Here is a 20,012-nt window from a genome sequence, read left to right as displayed (position 1 = left end):
TACTGTGATTGTGATTCATGTGAAGTGGTTACATTTGGATTTGGATTTGCATCACTAAAGTTATAATTATATAAAATATGGTAATTATTTTCAGCCAAATGAAATATCAGTATGAATCTGATTAATGTACTAATTTCCCAGGATTCCTTTATTCGCACTAATCAGAATCTAGCAGTTCATAGGATTACAAAGAGAACCAATTATTCTGAAAAAGATGAATCAGCATCATTAAAAAGATCATAGATCTCACGTTAAAAACTTCTACTCCAGTGACTCCCCATTGGGATTCAGTCTGAATAGTAGTCTAACTAGCTGGTTAGGTTTGCTCTCACTTAAACAGAATCTTCCAGAAATCTTTAGCATAGTCACCTGGGTGTAGAGACATTATAGACACTACCCACTCATTTAATGCTTTCCCAGAGACTTTTCCTTCAGCAGTTGAAAGTGGTTGATCTTTTCCATCTTCTTTCTTGAAGCTGGAAGCTGGCATAATGCTACAATCAAAAAGGATTCTTACTTGGAGAGTCCTAGCAAGGGGACTCACTTGGTGAATCCCCAAATCTTATACCTTAAATTCTCACCTAGGATCACTTTTGGCCCAACCCCTATGCTGGGTAGAAAATTCTTCACAAACAAGTAAAGAGTCCTGTACCAGTCCAATGTGATTTGGGACAGAGATTGTTTTTCCTTAAAAGGTATTGATAAATACTTGACATATTTGTCTCGGGCAACTAAGATTTCACTTCTTGGTAACCTCTCACATCGAAACTGGGATTCTCTTGGATATTTAGCTGGTGGAAACAATGAGCAACTCAGGGATGATAGCTTTGCTCATCTGAAATAAATCTCTTGCTATTGCCAAGTCAGCTGCCTTCAGATGACTGGTGAATAATCTATACCTACCAGAGGAATTTCCTGTATCATATCCATTCTACAATATGGGATTCTCTCCTTTCCCCTTCACCCACCAATCACATATTTATTTTTTCAATACTATTTCTGTTGCTTGTCATTATACATCTTATGTTTCAAAGTAGCCAATATTACCTGTTTTTTTTTTTCTTTTTCCTTTCCCTGTTTTGCTCCACTTTTCAACATGGCCTACTTGTTTTTAGATCCCATATGACGTCTTTTTTATAGGATTAGCAAGGGATCTTAGTACAGTCTCATGATTAAGTCAAAAATAACTGATATTGGGTTCACTTCCTTACATTGTCTACCTTTTTGTAGAAAACATTTTTTTTAGCACTACTCAGTCTTTTGGCTAAGATCAAGTATGGTTTCTGTTCTTATCAGTTTAATATCTGAATCTTCTATCAGAGGACAGTATGGTAGTTTCTGAAATTGGAAATTGTTACTATACTTATGAGCTAATCTATCTATTTGGAGAGCAATTTGGATCTATGTCTAAAGGACATCAATATATGCATACACCTTGAACTGAGAAATATCACTAGTATCCTACTATGTCCCAAAAATCACTGTAACCCAAAGAAATTTTAAAAAGAAATAAATTTGTTAAAAAATATTTATAGTTGCTTTTTTGTGTGGCAGCAAAGAATTGGAAATTGAGAGGATGTCCTTTAATTGGAGAATGACTGAATAAGTTGTGGTATATAATTATGATGGAATACTATTAGACTGTAAAAAATGATAAGCAGGAATGCTTCAATATAAACCTAGAAAGACTTGCATGAATTGATACAAAAGGAATTGTGTAGAACCAGGAGAACTGTGTACATATTAATAATAATATTGTATGATAATCGACTGCAAATGATTTAACTCTTCTCAGTAATACATTGATCCAAGACAGTTCCAAAGAATTCATGATGAAAAATGCTATCCACCTCAAGAGAAAAAGCTATGGCATCAGAACACAGATTTAAGTGTACTATTTTCCAATTTATGTTTATGTTTTTTTTAATCTTGTTTTCTTTCACAACATGACCAATTGCATGTGTATAATCTGTATCAAATTGCTTGTCATCTGCAAGGTGAGGGTGATAGGGAGAAAGGGAAGGAGGGAATTTGGAACTCAATTTAAAAAAATCAATACTAAAAATTATTTTAATGTAATTGGGATAAGTATTCAAAAAAGGATAGAAAATACTCAGAATTCAACACAAATCAGTTTACCTTTATAGAGAAAAAGAAAAAAAAAACAATCCTTTGAAAAGTACAGTACATAAAACAACAAGGTTTAAGAAAGTAGGCACTCATGAGGATAATGATCCCAATTTGCTAGGCTAAGGCAGAAGAGAAAAAGTGAAAAGGGGTTAACTTCACCAAGTCCCAGAATGTAGCTGTGACAAAAACGTCCCAAAAAGTGAAGGAGTATATCCACGGAACTACACATTCTATGTAGGCAAGTTACTCCTTTTGTGGAACAGGAAGCTAAGCAAAAATCTAACTGCTCATATTATATTCAGTTCAGAATAGCAGTGCTATTTATTATCATTGGCTTACTACTAGTGCCTGTCATCCCTGGTCTCCTTTCCTCTCATCAGAAAGCCAGATTCCTAGTTTTCTAATAATGGGCACTAATCAACACTACTTGCTAATTAGCTACTACACACAGATATTTTCATGATAGAGCCACCACCCCACATATCTTTACTCTGATTATTTTCAAGTACCATTTCCTTCAAAAACCTTTGCAAAGTTTGTCTTATTCATCTTGCTTTCCCTCTGAATTCTCCCCTTCTCTAAGTCCCTTAACTCTTAGATACATTTAATGCTGAAGTAAATTTCAATTATCAAGTTCACTTATAAGAAGAAAAAGAAATCAGCAAGGTAAAACAGGATTGGTAGGGATTAAAGGAAAGAGGACTTGAGTTACTGTTGGCACTAGACCAATGTTGAGTTTTAGTACTGGGAATGATCTTAATAGTTTTAGAATTACTTAATCTGAGAATTTTTTCTCTCACATAGTTTATCTTAAGGGGGATAGAAGAATGAGAATGAACAAAACAGAGGTCATGAGTTTTCAAAGGTAGTCTCCAGAACTCTAAGACATACAGAGTTAGACCACTGTTGGGGTGTATAGTATCTTCAAGGAGAATTAGCACCTCCTGTGAAAGAATAAGCAAATCCTTTTCAAGGTTGCTAACCCACATTTGGTGTCTATCTGACCCTCTACCCTCACCTGTGTGTCCAAGTAGTTGAAGGATGGGCAGCGGCCATACCCCAATAAAATGGGTTAAACCAGATTAAGCATAACCAGCCAGCTACAAACTCATTGGTGAGTTAAGAGATGCATGTAAAAGCTTCCTCTAGTACATAGGCTGATATGTCAGGAAGGCAATGGAAGCAGGCACTGTGGAACTCTTAGAGATTGTTCATACATAGAATATGCCAAGATCACTGTGTCCTGGCCATCGCCAGTTGTTTTGACTTCAGTGTGGCCACTGAACTTTGATGTCTTTGGAAGGGAAAGTGAGGCTGGAGACTTTGTGCAATTCTATCTCATTTATATCCAATTCGCATGCAAATCAAAGGACCCATAACAAGACCATTTCCAAGGTAACAGAAGTATCTTCCCCAGGACTGAACTTTGTCGGTCTAGAACTTTGCCCTTCTATATAAATGATATAAAATACAAACCCTTCCTTGAGTGGCATTTGGGGAGGTATGAGTGATGCTCATTAACTTCATGAGGAGTGGATTGGGGAAGGATGTGTCTCAGTGACTATGAAGTCATGTCTAGAAAATTATCAAATACTATGCTACATCCTATATATGCTATATCCTCTGTTTGAGGTATTTAATTTATTCCACTGGTTGACTTCTCTTTTCCTTTTTCACTGGTGCCAAATAATTTCATGATTATTATTTGTAATACAGTTTGACATTTGTATGAATAGAGCCCCTCCCTTCCCTCTTTCTTTTTCATTATTATCCTTGAGATTGTCGAACTCTTATCCTTTCAAAGGATTTCTTCATTTTTTCTAAATGTATAAAATATTCTTTGGTGAGTTGGATTACATATATGAATTAATTTAGGTAGTGTTATCATTTTATCATATTGACTTGACTTACTCATAAGCAATTTTCTCTGACTATTTAGGCCTTTCTCATTTTCTATAATGTATATTTTATAGTTGGATGTAAATAGTCCCTAGGTGAATCTTGGCATATATACCCATAAATATTTTTAAAGAAATTTTTTTCTGAATAAACAAAAATGCTGAGCCACAAGCTATTATTATCCTTCACAGATGGTGAATTTACCTTTGATATGAAAAGCTAAAATTTTTTCTCAGGCTACTTCCAGTCCCTTTTTCTATCATTTTGAGATCGATTGTCTGTGTTACATTTCCTTCAATAAATCCACTTCATTAAACATGAATTTATAAATTGTGCCTTTACTTATAGAAACCTGTCCATAAATTTTACCAAATAACAACTCAAGTGTGAAATTGTACTTCCTGGATTCAGGAAGATCTAGATCCAAATGCTGCCTCAAATTTAACTATATGACTTTAGGCTAATCTCTTTATAGACTTAGTGTCTTTATGTGTAAGGCCCTGTCCTACTCTACAATTGGTTGAGACAATTTGGTGACTTAATGGAAGGACCATTAGACTTAATCAGATAAATCTTTCCCTGCTTGTATATACACATATAATATAAAATATATGCATATATGATGTTATATAATAAATATTTCCTGATAATAGAGAATGTTATAATGCATTAGATTATAATTAAATAATAAATATCCTGTTATATAAATGTTTTACATTATAAATATATTCATTTATAAACATAAATATTTTTTGGAGTCAAATCACTCCTTATAAATTTACTAATGCTACAACAATGGACAAATCCTTTAACCTCTTTCTACCTCAGATTCCTCATCTGTAAAATGGGAGGGTTGGTGGAAGTAGACTTCCATTCTAAATCTATGATTCATGAATAATCAGATTTCTAGTTCCATGTAATTGATCCCTGGACATGCAACAAGTATGACAATGTTTAATTAACCCACAGCCACCTAGCCCTCAACTATGCTGTGTGAAAAGGTATTACATGGCTGTTGAGTTTTCTATAAGGGCATTCTTTCCTTGTTTCCCATTGCTATGGTTAAAAACTGTCAGCCACTGGCATTAACCAGAGACCTCTAAGTTAAATTTAGTTTCTAATGAAAGAAAAAAAAAAACAAAAACAATTCTAATCAGTAAATTACAGACAGTGCAATAACTACCTTTCCAGCTGTTACTATGTGTTGCAATTAGCTTTTTCTACCTAGCCCCAGGGCCCACCCACCTAACTCTTGGGTAATCTTTAGTACCTTTTCTGAATTTAGAATTGTTGGCTCCTTGGGGTAGGCCCCATACCTTCTACATCTTCATAATTCTCAAGCCTTCATGGCTTCTAATCCAGAGCTTTTCACTCAATGACTCCTTGAACAATAAATTCTAGTGGGGATCTGATTTTTTGAGAAGAAACAGGCGTTTATTCGTTTAGAATTCTTTCCAACGGTATCCTAAAAAAGATTATTTAAAGGCAAAGTACCTCATGTGAAACTTTTTTTTTTAATCTAAAAAAGAATTTGAATGCTGTGATACTTCCAACTCTCCAAAGCCTAACCTATGCTGATTATTCTGGTTTTTAATCTCAGCTCATTAAGATGAATGAGGTAGTAGAAAGGACTTTTCTTTCCAGCTTTAGAGGGGGAAAATTATTTGAGGGCCAAAGGATTATATTATTATATAAGGATATAGTTAGAATGGAGGTCAGACATTTTGTCATTGAAAGGAAATCAGAGATGCATTAGGCTATATTAGATAGAGAACTAGGCTTGGAATCAGGAGACTCTGGGTTCAACTCTATCTTATATGTGATGTTTATTATTGAATTAGTATTATTATAAGCAAGGCTGGGTTGTGAATATCACCTTTTATTTGCAAAAAATAGGGGAATGGACTACATGTTACTTAGGTCACATCTAGCCTTAAATATATGACCTTAAGATGTTATGAATTCAAATGATTTTTGAGAAAGAAGCCCAAAGAATAAAAAGTCAAGGAAATATTTATAAAGGTACTAAGGGAAAAAATCCTTTCTTTTCAAGAAAGTAAAAAAACAAAAACAAAAACAAAAACAAAAAAACATACACACATTATATGCCATGTTCTCATTGGAACCAGATGATTCATGATTTTCTTGATTCCACTGTCCAGTAACATCTTTAAAGTGGTCACCTGCTTTTGGAAAGCACCTCATGTTCACTTTAATTTCTTGAAATCCCTTTCTTTAAAACTCTGTTCATTTGTTGTCTCCTATATGAATGTTTTCTTGATCCCCTCAGTCATTAGTGTTATCTCCTAGTCCATTATCATGTTTTCACTTACTTGCTTTCACATTGTATAAATCATAATATAAGCTCTTTGAGAATAGGGACCATTTGTAAATCTTGCTTTGTGTCCCCCAAACATAGCAAAATAACTTGCAAATAAGTACAGAGTTGATGTGTGTTGCATTGGATTGGTCTGCAAATATATGTGACCATAGTCCAGCATGGTTGGATATAGTATAGGTTGAGAGTACTGCGCTACATATTAAAAATGGAATTTTTCTCTATATTTGATGTGGTTTATTACATTTTAAAATAACATCCATTTTTATAGTACTTTAACGCCTACTAAGTGCTTTCCTCAGCTCAATGGCATACTAATCAGGAAGACCTCACTTTAAATCTGACCTAAGTTACTAGCTGTGTGAAGCTTGTCCAATCACTTAATCCTGTTTGCCTCAATTTCACAGATATAGTAACTGAGAGTCAGAGGTAAAAATCATTGTCTGTGGTCACACAATTACTAAGTTTCAAAATCAATATATGAAGATTTTCCTAATAACTAAAGATAATAGATCCAGAGGTAGAAGGTATGTTACAAGCCATATAATTCAATTCCCTTGTTTTACAAATAGGGAATTTAAGGACCAGGTAAGTTATGAGTAGTAAGCATCAGAAACAGGATTTGAATCCGATCCTCAGATTCCATATGTAGTGCTTTTCCCCACCATACCACTCTTCCTATCAATCAAGACAAGGAAATTTCTAGGATAGGATTTAAATATTGCCATCAATGACACATGACATTGGTTCAATCACATGCACATAGTGAACATAGAATGTTTGGCAAAACATAGATAAGTTGTATACTGATGCTCACATTACAATTGCTTAAACTTCTAGTACCATGATGTAATGTGGTATTATAGATCTGACCCTAAATAAAAGTGCTTGGATAAAAAACAACAACAAACAAACAGATTTTCTAAATCTAAATCACGAGGTTTACATATTTCATTAGAAAATCTCAAAGCTAGCTTTCTGTGTTTCTTCCTTTTGTTTGGGGTGGGTCTGGGAATAGAAGGAGATTGGAAGGAAGGGATATAAGGGAATAGAATAAAAATATGACAGGCTCTATAGGAAAAAAATTATAAGATAATAATATAAAAAGATTATGAAAAAATGATGTTATATACACAAGGCAATGTTTGTAAGAAGGCCCCCATTTGAAATGTTTTGATAATGAAAGAATAATTCAGTTCAATTCAGGAACCATTTATTGCATACATGCTATAAGCAGAATTGTATACAAGGTTCTGAAAGACATATTATCATGACTGTGATTAAATTTGTTTGAGTATTCCTTTCTTCATTTCACATATTGTACAATTATCTACAAATCCTCTCAACATCATGTCTATGCAGGCTTTCCTTTCAGCCTATTATCTTGGGGCTACTACTATAAACTTTTCCTGCCTCTCATTTTCTACACATGACTACTTAATCTTTTATAATCTTTCCCATCCTTGAGACTATTTTTAATGTCATTTTTTCAGTTATAAGTCACTATTAAATGTACAAAGTCAGTCTCAGCCTTCAAAGATTATTTGTCCAGATGAATTTCATTTTTTTCTAGCTCAATTATATAATACTCTGGAAGTTTGTGTAGTATTATACTGATTAATTAAATTAGCTTAGGTTCCCATTTTATGTAATGTGTTTTATAATATTATTCATATATTTTTTTCTTATTTTATAAGGCAAGCCTCTAAGTATTTTTTACCTTCTATACTTATTTTACATGAAATTCTCTTTCTATTTCTTCCTGATGGCTTTTGTTTATAATATACAAAATTACCAGTTCTTTGTGTGATTTTATGGTATATCCTGCAACTTTGGTGAAGTAATTGTGTCAATTAATTCTTAAATAGCCATCCAGGGATTTCTAAGAAAACTATAATCTCCTTTATAAAAGACATTTTTTTTTTTTACTTTCTTACCTATTATTGTTTTCTCAACTTTCTTTTCTTGTCTCATTGCTATAGCTAGTATTTCTACCACAGTCCCAAAGAGTGGGATTAATTTGCATCCTTACTTTACCCTTGATGTTATTGAAAAGTCCTCTAATTTTTAATAATTACAAATAGAGATGACTTTTGGTTTTATCTATACATCACTCATAGCAAGAAAAGTTCTGTTTATATTTACATTGAGTGTGTGTATCTTGAAACAATAGTGACCATTGTGTCTTGTGAAATAATTTTACTGTGGCTATTGATATGGCTCAAGATTAGGTCATCTTATTATTAATCTGGCCTATTATAACTATGTTTTCCTAATATTGAAATGTTATATTGCTGATGTGAACATAACTTGATTATAAATACATAATTTTTGTGACTCATTGTTGCAGTTCCCTTGCTAAAACTTAATCTAAAATTTTTCATGAAAGTTCATTAGGAACAGTAGCTTTCTTTTTATGTTTTGGCTCTCCTAAGTTTTTATATTAAACTTATATTTGTATCATAGAAGAAATTTCACAGGACTCATTGTGTTTTGCTTAATTTTTTTCCAAATAGTTTATTCAGTAGTATCTCAATTATTCTTTAAAAGTTTAGTGGGTTTCTCTTGAAAATCCATTTTGTCTTAAGATATTTTTTTAATTTTCAATTTTATTTATGGCTTATTCATTTTTTTGAGATTTTATTATATAACTTCTTTATTTCTTATTTTGTAATTAAAACATTTGATATATTTAACGCCTCATTTTATGAACTCATGCAATTTGGATTTTCAATTTTATTGTAGACAGTGGGCAAAAATGTTTCTAGTCTTATTAGTTTTGTCATCACTTGTTGTGACTCTACCTTTTTAATTTGTTTTTCTTGATTGTTTTCCAAAAAGCAAATTAGCTAATGAATTATCTCTTTTACTGAATTTCTTGTTCTAAGAGAAAAAGTTTATAGATCTATTTTTTATTTTCAGTTTTTAAATTTCAACTTTGGTTTAATAATTTGTTAGTGCACCAGCCTTGGAATCAGAAGGACCTAATCTGACCTCAACCACTTAACATTTCCTAACTTCAAAACCCTGAGCAAGTCATTTAACCCCAATTGCCTTACCAAAAAAAAGTAATTTGTTAGTATTCTGGTTTGCTTTTTAAGGTGTATGCTCAATTCATTGACTAATTCTCTTTTTTTTTTCCTGAAAAGATTTACAAACATAAATTTTTCAATAAGAATTGTTTTAATTCAGGGCAATAATTATAGTAAAATATTGAATCTCTGTTCTCATTATTTTTAATGAAATGATCTATTATTTTTATATCTTCTTTAACCAACTAATTTTTTAAATTGTTACTTAGTCTCCAATTATTTGATAATTTTCTGAATTGCTTTTTATTAAATATTATATACTTAATGTTTCTGCTTTTTTTGGATTTCTAATAATTTTGTGCCCTAATATATGGTCAGCTTTTGTAAAGGTTTCCTACACAGATGAGCAGTATTTGTATTCCTTCTTATTCCCTTCAACTATTGTCAAAAGTCAATCATATCTAATTTTTCTAAAATTCTTTTAGTTCCTTTCTTCTATTTTCCATTTTTTCTGTTTTTATTTTTAATTAGATTTGTCTGTATCTAAAAAGAGGACATTGGGGTTCCCCCACTCTTAAATTTTTACTATTTCTCTCTGTTATTTCACTTTCTTATTATTTTCTCACATTATTAACAACTTTCTTGTTATATATGTTAATTCATTTTTATAGTAATTTCATCATAAGCTGTTTTTTTTGTTTTCCTATTTTAAACAAGGTTGTTTTATAATCTTGTTTGTTTAGCCTTGTCTGTAACAATAATTGCTCTTTGCCTTTTGTTAGTTTTGACAACTTGGGTTGAGATATAACAGATTTTATATCTTTGTCATCCTAATAGCCCTTTATAATGTATTTTTAAAATTTTATTCATCCTGACAGCCTTACTTCCTGTATTTAGATTTTGCATTTTGAGAGATTTTGCACATTTTTGGAAGAATTTCTGGGACTTTGTTACACCTTATTTTGACCAAATCCACCTAACCACATGATAGTCTAACTCAAATTATTTTTTCCTATCTACAAAGATATAAAAGACTTTGTAAAATATCTTACTGAAATCTACTTGTTCTATTATTATGTTTATTTTCTTAATTTAATAATATAGTCACCCTAGGAAAAAGAGGAAACAAAATTACTTCAGGAAACAAAAAGAATAAATGGATTCAGGCATATTAGCTGCCTTAGTCTATTGTAACTATGTTATATTTTTTTTTCCCTCCTGAAACTTAGATATCACCATGGAAGATTGAAACTACCTAATAAAACTATTTTTTAAATGGTCACAGAAATGTATGCAGTAAAAGCACAGTACTTAACATTATACTTTAACTCTAGAAGCAGTTAGATGGTGTCATGTGTAGAGCACTGGCCTGGCATTAAAAAGATCTAAGTTCAAATCTAGCCACAGATATTCATTAGCATGTTTGCCTCAGTTTCTTTAACTATAAAATAAGAATGAAAAGGTTAGCATCCACCTTCCAAATTTAAAAATATCAAAGAAGATAATATTTGATAATTGCTAAAAGACTACAACCGATCTCAGCTCAAAAAACACCTAGCATTATATATAAATGTTAACTGTTATCATCTTTACTATTACATATCTAAGTGAATAGATTGGAGGATGTGTAGGAAATGAAAGAGATCAAAAGCTTCAGCAGGCAGAAATCCATAATATAACCAGATGTCTAAATGAGCCAGAATATACAGAGTTCAAGGATGATGATCTTCAAGGCCACCAGAAGAAGAAAAGGGATTGATGATCTGAGTTTAAGTTAGTCACCTTTCTAATCTGGAACCCAGGGCATTTTGCTAGTTCATCATAGTAAGGCACATGCGATGGCCCACACAATAATTACATAGGATAATCTAGAAGAGTGACAGCTATTCTGTGGGAGGAAAAATAGACTTTTCCAATTAGTTTCCTAATTCTAATGTTAAAGGCAGAGAAATATCAATTTATCAGCTAGCTTGCTTAGAACATGAAAGTATTCATCAAGAAAGATTTCAGATATGGCAATTACACAGAAGGGAAAAGACTGCAGTAGCAGACTGAAATAGGGGACATCGCTAGATGATTTATAGCTAATCAGAGAAAATCAGTCCTGAAAACCCATTTTTTCTAGATTATTGTAAAACTATTTTTCTTTAATTTTTTAATTAAAACCTTTTATTTTCAAAATATATGCATGGATTAATTTCACTATTTACTTTGCAAAACCTTGTATTCCAGTTTTTTTTTTCCTCCCTTCTTCCTTTTCCTCCTCTAGCCAGCAAGTAATCTAATAAATATTAAACATGTGCAATTCTTCTATACATATTTCTACAATTATCATCCTGCATAAGAAAAATCAGATAAAAAAAGAAAAAATGAGAATGAAAACAAAATACAAGCAAACAAAAACCAAAAGAGTAAAAATACTATGTTGTGATCCACACTCAGTTCCCACAGTCCCCTCTCTGGATGCAGATGACTTTCTCCATCACAAGATCATTGGAACTGGCCTGAATCATCTCATTGTTGGAAAGAGGCACATCCATCAGAAGTGATCATTGTATAATCTTGCAGTTGCTGTGTACAATGATCTCCTGGTTCTGCTCACTTCACTTAGCATCACTTCATATAAGCCTCTCCATGCCTCTTTGAAATCATCCTGCTTATTAAATCATTAATTTATTAAAATTATTTAAATGATTTTAAAAATATATTATTAAATAATTAAAATCAATACTTATAGAACAATAATATTCCACATAACATTCATATACCATAATTTATTCAGCCATTCTCCAACTAATGGGCATCCACTTAGTTTCCAGTTTCTTGACATTACAAAAAGGGCTGTCACAAACATTTTTGTACATTTGGGTCCCATTCCTTCCTCAATGATTTTTTTTAGCATATAATCTCAAAAGAAACACTGTTGGATCAAAGGGTACACACAGTTAGATAGCCTTTTGGGTATAGTTCTAAATTGCTCTCCAGAAAGGTTGAATCAGTTCATAACTCCACCAGAAATATATTAGAATCCCAGTTTTCCTACCTTCCCTCCAACATTCATCATTATCCACTGCTTCTTTTTCTAAATTCTTTCAAATCCTCCAACTATTAATGTGAGTTGTTTTTTTTTTTTTTTAATTGTGAAAATGCTTGATTTAGTTAGTCCAATATTCTTTCAAATAACATAGCACCTTAGCTTCCTACTAGTGCCATGGTTTACCATATTATAACAAGATGGAAATCCCTTTAATGGTAGGGAGATTATCACTTAGCAAAAACAAACAAACAAACAAACAAACAAAAAACCTTGAAAATACACACATGGTTAACTGGAACTAGAAAAAGAAATTCTAAGCAAGGTCCAAGGTCTTGTTACATAGGCAATTAAAAAAAAAAAAAGTCTGATTCTTCTTAGAAAAATCTTTCACTCTAAGGACTATGAAATCTCCATCTACTTCCTATTTCTAATTCTCCTACCATCCCTCAGGGACATGAGTAAGCCCCAACTTATAATGTATTCCCTCCATAACTCAGTATCATAGAATCTTAATCTTCATTGAATACTCAGGTCAAGCACAACTTTCTCCTCAAAGCCTTTCCTGATTCCAACTCCCCATTTACTAATTTATGTGTTGAACTACACTTCATTTTGTAATTGCATACACTAATACACTAATTGCCCATGTTATTTTCCCAAATAAAATATAAGGTCCTTGATAGCATGTGTTATTTCATTCTTTGTTTCTAAAGATATATGTAATACCATGATCATTTCATGTAATATCTATTAAAATATGCATTTTACATGAAGAATCCTGGGCCTTCCTTTTTTTTTTTTTCCTATCCCCAACTTACATCTCTGCCATGGGGCTATGAGTGAGTAACAATCAATCAATAAGTATTTCTTAAGCATTTATAATACTCTAAAAATTATGGTAGACATAAGAAATATGGAAACAAAGTATGAATCTATATTTTGTTATTGGAAATAACAGATGAAGCAAGGACAGAAAATGTACAACACAGCTATAGAAAAAGCAAATTCTTGTTACCTGACTACAAATCACCACTTTACATGAATCTTTACAGGATTATATCAATATGCCAAAAGATCCAAACTATATAACATAATTATATAGTATTTACTTCATTCATGTTATGTGGATTGGAGATGGCCAAATACTTTTAGTATGATTCTTTTAAATACATTTAGGAAAAAGCCATGAAACAGAAAGCTGCCCTGTTAACAATTTCAGTGTTTTCTGAGAGGCATATGAGCAGCTCAAATCAGCTTCAAAGTGATGAGGGGGAGGTAGCAGCAAATCCTGTTAACAAATGACTGGGATTTATTTGGCTGCTGCTCTCACAAAGAAGAGCTTTCCTGAAAACCTTCTCTTATTATTTGTATTCACTTAAAAGGACTTTAAAGTCTTCCTTCCTCCACCCCTTCCTACTCATACAGTGGAGTAGATCTTCATATTGTGGCCATATCAGCCACAATAAATAGATTTGAGCTCATAGTATTTGGCCACTATAATTGCCACTGCACATTTTTCCTCAAGTAATAAAAAGAAAATACCAACTTTTATGTGTCCCCTTTGATAGGGTCCATGTGTAGTTCTACACATTTTCATCCCCCCAAAGACCCACTCTCTGCCAAAGAAACACTGGTCTTATGGTATTGTTTGACTTAAAAGAAAATCAATAGTTGAGCTCAGAAAGTGGCTGCTTTTGGAACAAAATAAATATCCATTCAACACATTAAAAAGCAGACTGAAATAATACTTGGAACCCCTGTGGTTACAAAGTGACTATATACTTCTTGATCAAGAAAAGCAGCAGACTGCTGAGTGAAGAGCCATCCTAGTTTGTGTTGCCCCCCAGTTCCTTCCCATTCTGCTCCAAATACCCTTTAAAATTGACTCCCTCCCCCTCCTACTTCACATAGTCATGGAATGTTAGAATTGGAAGAAATCAGTCCACAGTACCTGAAAAAAAGACAAGTAATAAATGCTGAATAACAAGTATTTACAAATTACCTATTACTAGGAATTGTATTAGGCACTGGAAATACAACAACAAAACATGAAGTAACCCCTCCTTTGAAGGAAATTACATTCTATGGGAAAATGGAATTGGGAAGGGAAGTGGGAAACAACACATACATAGACATATAAAGATAGAAATAGAGCTACATATGTGAATATACTTATTCTGTTTTGGGGTATATTGAATAAGTAAAAAAATAAAGTATTTTAATACAGAAAATAAAGAAGATTTTCAGTGAATCAGTTAAGATTATATAGTAATTTTGCTCTAGAAGAGCAAAATTAAATACAAGCTTAAAGGAAAAAAAAGATTTCATTTATTTCCAAAAGGGAATTTAAGGAAGCCCATTGGCTCCTAAAAGGGGAAATGGAGTGTAATGACATCAATGTCTAATATTTGGAAAAATGTATTCTGACTTTTGTCAGAGTTGGCCAGTTTGAAATTTAAGAATAACATTGATGCTTCTTGAAGTATTCATTCTAGACTTCCTTTCCTTCAAATTGGATCTTTGAGCAAAGAATATATCTTTCAGTTGATCCATGTCTTTCTGATGTCAAAACATTTTTCTTAAAAGTGAAATGCCATAACCAGTGCGTTGCTTTGTTTTCCCATATATTTATTAAATAGTATTTCCTATTAATAGAAACCAAAACAACTGGGGATGATTAACCTAAAGAAAACAAAAAGATAGCTTAGGTAGAATAGTTCTATGCAAAGTAAAATGGAAAACAATTGACACAATATTTAAAATCACCTTAAATATTTAGATCTTACTATAACTTTCTGTTAGTTTACTTGTATAATTACTAATTGAATAATTATAAAACTCACATGACTATTATTTATGTCCTCATTGCCTAGCATAGTTTCTACCACAGCAATTTAAAACTATAGAGATTAGCTAAATAAACCATACATTAAGTGCTGATTTTCTGGCACAATAAAAAGCATTGCAAATATTAATATAAGTAAAAAGAAAGAAACTTCATTTCCTGAAGGAGCCTGTATTCTAATGGAGAAGACAGAATATTATGGAATATTATCACAATAATTGTCTCAGTTATCCACTGCACTTTGAAAAGACCCCCCCAAAAAACCACCTACTGAGGAAACAGATATATAGGTTGTTCATAAACCAGGGTCTCTTGGTTGACCATACTATCTTCTACTGTATGTATACCTAATTGAAAAGAATATATAATTTCTGTATTTCTTGGTGACAGTAATTTCCAATTTGGACAATATTTGCAAAAATACAGATTAATAATATTTGTCTAAGACTTAGGAGATAAGTTCCAAGGAAATGCTTAGAACACAAAGAGATTAAGTGTCATTCTTAGAGTTACACAGCTTTTATTAAAGGTGAAATTTGAACATCCATCTACCTAACTCCAAACTTAGAACTCTATCAACTATGGTATTCTACTTTTTATATCAAATCACATAAATTAACTTGGCTAAATTTAAACTTAAAAAAGCTTGCATGATGCCAAATAACAGATTTCTCTGAATGTTTTCTTTTTCGAATTATTTACCATGAACATAATGCATGCTATATAAGGTTATCATCATGGTCTATTCAGTATAATCTTTCCACCAAGATCATTAGTAGCAAAAGAAACTTTGTTCAGAAGCTTAAGGCAAGCTTCTCTCTAACCAAGTTCACAGATGAGGTCTCTGAACTACTGTACATGGGTGATCTGGGTCCATATACATAACTTTGGAGTTCCAGGATCCTTAATCCGGTACTTTATGACTACCACAGAGTTTTTTCTAGGCATTTTTTGATTCTTACTACCTATAGACATAAGACCATATTTTGGACATCTGCCCTATAGCCTTTCAATTTTCCTATTGCCCTTGGACTGCTAACTTGACTTCTTTTTGGATAAAAAAGTAGAAGAAATCCCTTACTATCATTCTCATTGAATTCATTAATCGTTATTCATTTGTGGTCTGCCTCACATTCAGTTGCCATGATAGTTTGAAGGTCTTGCTCTTAATCAAAACTTATTTTTAGAAATGGGTTGGTCTAACTGATCTGCTACTATTCATCATCAATTGAATAGCATGGGATGCGGTGGGGTGCTAAGAATTGAATCATTTTCTCTGTCTGACCTGGATATTCTTTTATTACATACTCAGGGAGTTATATACAGCCTCAGAAATGATGACATTTGGGTTATGAGTGTGTTTCCCTATATTATATCCAATCTTTTGATGTGTATAAGTCACTCTTCATTAAGTCTTCTCTCCTCTCTCTCTTTCATTAATAAGAACTAACATTTCATATTTCAGCTGTAAGATAAGTAACCAGATATGTATTATACAAATGGAATGTAAATATGGCATGCTCCAATTTTGGTTCTGCCATGTGTATCTTTCTGAAAATATTGTATTTCCAAATGTTTTCCAAATGTGATTATTGTACCATATCTTTCCCACTCCCCCATATCCTATGTTAATATCAAATATGTTTTATTAGTCCATGGGATTAAATTCTAAGGAAACATCAGCAGATGTCATGATCAATAATATATGATCAATGTTTGACCTTTTCCCTTGCTTGTTGAATTTCATTAAGGCTAATATAGATTAGAAAAAGGTCTATTTGTAAAAATTCAAACAACATTTCTATGGAACCCCAGATGATTTCTACTATGCCTTATTTTATAGAAGTGGAAGGAGGGAATAAATGTTACTTTCATTTGTTTAACTATTTACACCCAATTCTCAGTCACATCACACTTTTTAGGACACTCCAAAACAACTCAAGAATGACTACAATTAAGATAGTCTCTTTAGTGTCCATCATGTGATTCAATTTACAAATGGGGAAATTTAGATTAAAAAACATTAAGTGACCTGGCCAAGGTCACAGAGCCAAGCTGGTTCTGGAACACAGATATTTATTAAAGGGCTAATTTTCTTTCCCCTACACTATGTCACTTGCTTCCACGACATAAAAGGCCCACAAACCTTTTAATCATTTTTAAGGCCATTTGAATTTTCTTCTCTGTGCTTCCATTTGCAAAACGCCATCAGTATATTAGAATACATGAACCTATACTTAAAGATCCAATATTATCATGCTTCTCATGCTGGAGTCTAAAATGAAGAAGCTAAAACAGTCCCTTGGACATACAAAACATTAAGAACATTTAATCAATGCCATCAAATGTACTTGTTTGGGGGGATATAGGGAGGAGGGCAGAAACAGATACAAGTAAGAAATTTGCTCCAAAATATAAATATATTAAATAGAATAAAAATTCCCTTAGGATATTTACATAAATGATTTTGTTCAATAAGGCCATGTTTCTAGAAGGAAGAATGAATAGGAAGGTTCTTATTTGGAAATTCAATAGAAGGTAGACAAACATTATTTTCTCCTGGTCTGAGAAAGAACAGATCCTATGAACTGTTGCAACATATGTATTAGTTTTAATCCTCAGATTAATTTCTTTAAATTTTGTTTTATGGTTCTTCCAAGAGGCAAAGTTCTAATAAGTTTGGATAGTATGCTCTCACAATTTCTTAAAATATGCTATGTGGCTCTTTTTTGGTGTGGGTAGGGTGGTGGGAGGGCACATATTTGAAAACTATATATGATACACTACATAGAGAATCATTACTAGAATCAGGAAGATTCATTGTCATGAGTTCAAATCTAGATTCAGATACTTACTTGTTGTGTTCAGATACTTACTAATTGGCTACTTACTTAGTTGTGCTTGCCTTATTTTTTTTTGGCAAAATGTAAAATTAACTGGAGAAGGAAATGTGAACCACTCTAATATCAATGAGGTAGGGGTACAAAGTCACAAAGAATTGGAAATGACTATAAATGACTCAAAAATAACAATAAGGCATAGATTTGAAGTAGTCAAATTTAAATTTCTAAATTATATTTCCTTGCTCTCTCTTCCCAGGTTATTTTTTTTTTTTAATTTGAGAGACCTGACATTTTCTTTAAAAAATTATGGTGCAAAAATTTTGAATAAAATATTAGCAAAGCAATTACAGCAATTTATCAATAGGGATTTATACCAGGAATGCAGGGCTATTTCAATATTAGGAAAACTACTATCATACTTGACCAAAACTACTACCATAATTGACCATATTAATAACAAAACCAACAGAAAACATAGGATAATCTCAATAGATGCAAAAAACAAAACAAAACAAAACAAAAAAAACAACTTTTGACAAAATTCAGTATACATTCCTATTAAACACTGGAGCATATAGGGATAAAGGGAGTTTTCCTTAAAATAATAAACAGTATCTATCAAAAAAATACAGTAAGCATTATTTATAATGGAGAGAATCTGGACACATTCTCAATAAGATCAGGGCTGAAACAAGGATGTTCAATATCATCACGGTTATTCAACATTGCTCTAGAAATGTTGGTTTAAGCAATAAGAAAAGAAAAAGAAATTAAAAGAATTAAAATGGGCAATGAGGAAATAAAACTATCACTTTTTGCAGATGATATGATGATATACTTAGAAAATCTTAGAAAATCACCCAAAAACCTACTGAAAATAATTCATAGCTTAGCAAAGTTGCAGGATATAAAAATAAATCTACACAAATCTTCAACATTTCATTATATTACTGACAAAGACCATCAGCAAGAAATAGAAAGAGATATCCAATTTATAATTACTGTAGACAAAATAAAATACTTGGGAGGATCTACCTGCCAAGACAAACCCGAGAACTATATGAACTTAATTACAAAATATTTCTCACACAAATAAAGTCAGTTTTAAAGAATTGAAAATATATCAATTGTTCATGGCCAGGCTTAGCTAATATAATAAAATGACAATTCTGCCTAAATTGGTCTACTTGTTCAGTGCCATACCAATCAAACTGCCAAAACATTATTTTATAGAACTAGAAAAAATAATGATGAAATTCATCTGGAAGTATATAAAGTCAAGAATATCAAAGGAATTAATGAAAAAAAAATACAAAGAGGGTAGCTTAGCAGCCAACCTAAAACTATATTATAAAGCATCAGTCATCAGAAACATTTGATACTGGCTAAAAATAAATAGAGTTGTAGATCAGTGTAATAGATTAAATACACATGAAATGATAATCAAGGCCCAAAGCAATCTAGCATTTGATAAACCCCCAACTCTAGCTTCTGGAATAAGAACTCACTATTTCACAAAAAATGCTGGGAAAATTGGAAAACAGTATTTCAGAAACTCAGCATAGACCTACATCTCACACGCTATACCAAAATAAGGTCAAAATACATATATGATTTGTATATAAACAAATTAGGACAACAAAGAATCATTTATTTATATATGAGATCTTTGGAGAAGGAAGGAATTTATCACCAAAGAAAACCTAAACCTAGAGTATATTATGAAAGGTAAAACGGACAACTTTGATTACATTAAATTAAAATTTTTTTCACAAACAAAACCAACAGAAACAAGATTAAAATACTGGAGGAAACATCTTTACAGTCAGTATTTCTGATAAAGATCTCATTTCTAAAATATATAAAGACTCTAATCATCAAATTTATA

General features: G+C 32.0%; 1 pseudogene; it reads left to right on the top strand.

Annotated features, from left to right (window-relative positions):
* Positions 1-1,244: 1,244 nt before the first annotated feature.
* On the top strand, positions 1,245-1,356 carry LOC141559304 (U2 spliceosomal RNA; annotated as a pseudogene).
* Positions 1,357-20,012: the final 18,656 nt, after the last annotated feature.

This window comes from Sminthopsis crassicaudata, chromosome 2 (genome assembly GCF_048593235.1).
Source record: "Sminthopsis crassicaudata isolate SCR6 chromosome 2, ASM4859323v1, whole genome shotgun sequence".
Lineage (NCBI taxonomy): Eukaryota > Metazoa > Chordata > Mammalia > Dasyuromorphia > Dasyuridae > Sminthopsis > Sminthopsis crassicaudata.
The sequence above is the reverse complement of the archived record's forward strand: the minus strand, read 5'-3'. Positions and strand labels throughout refer to the sequence as shown.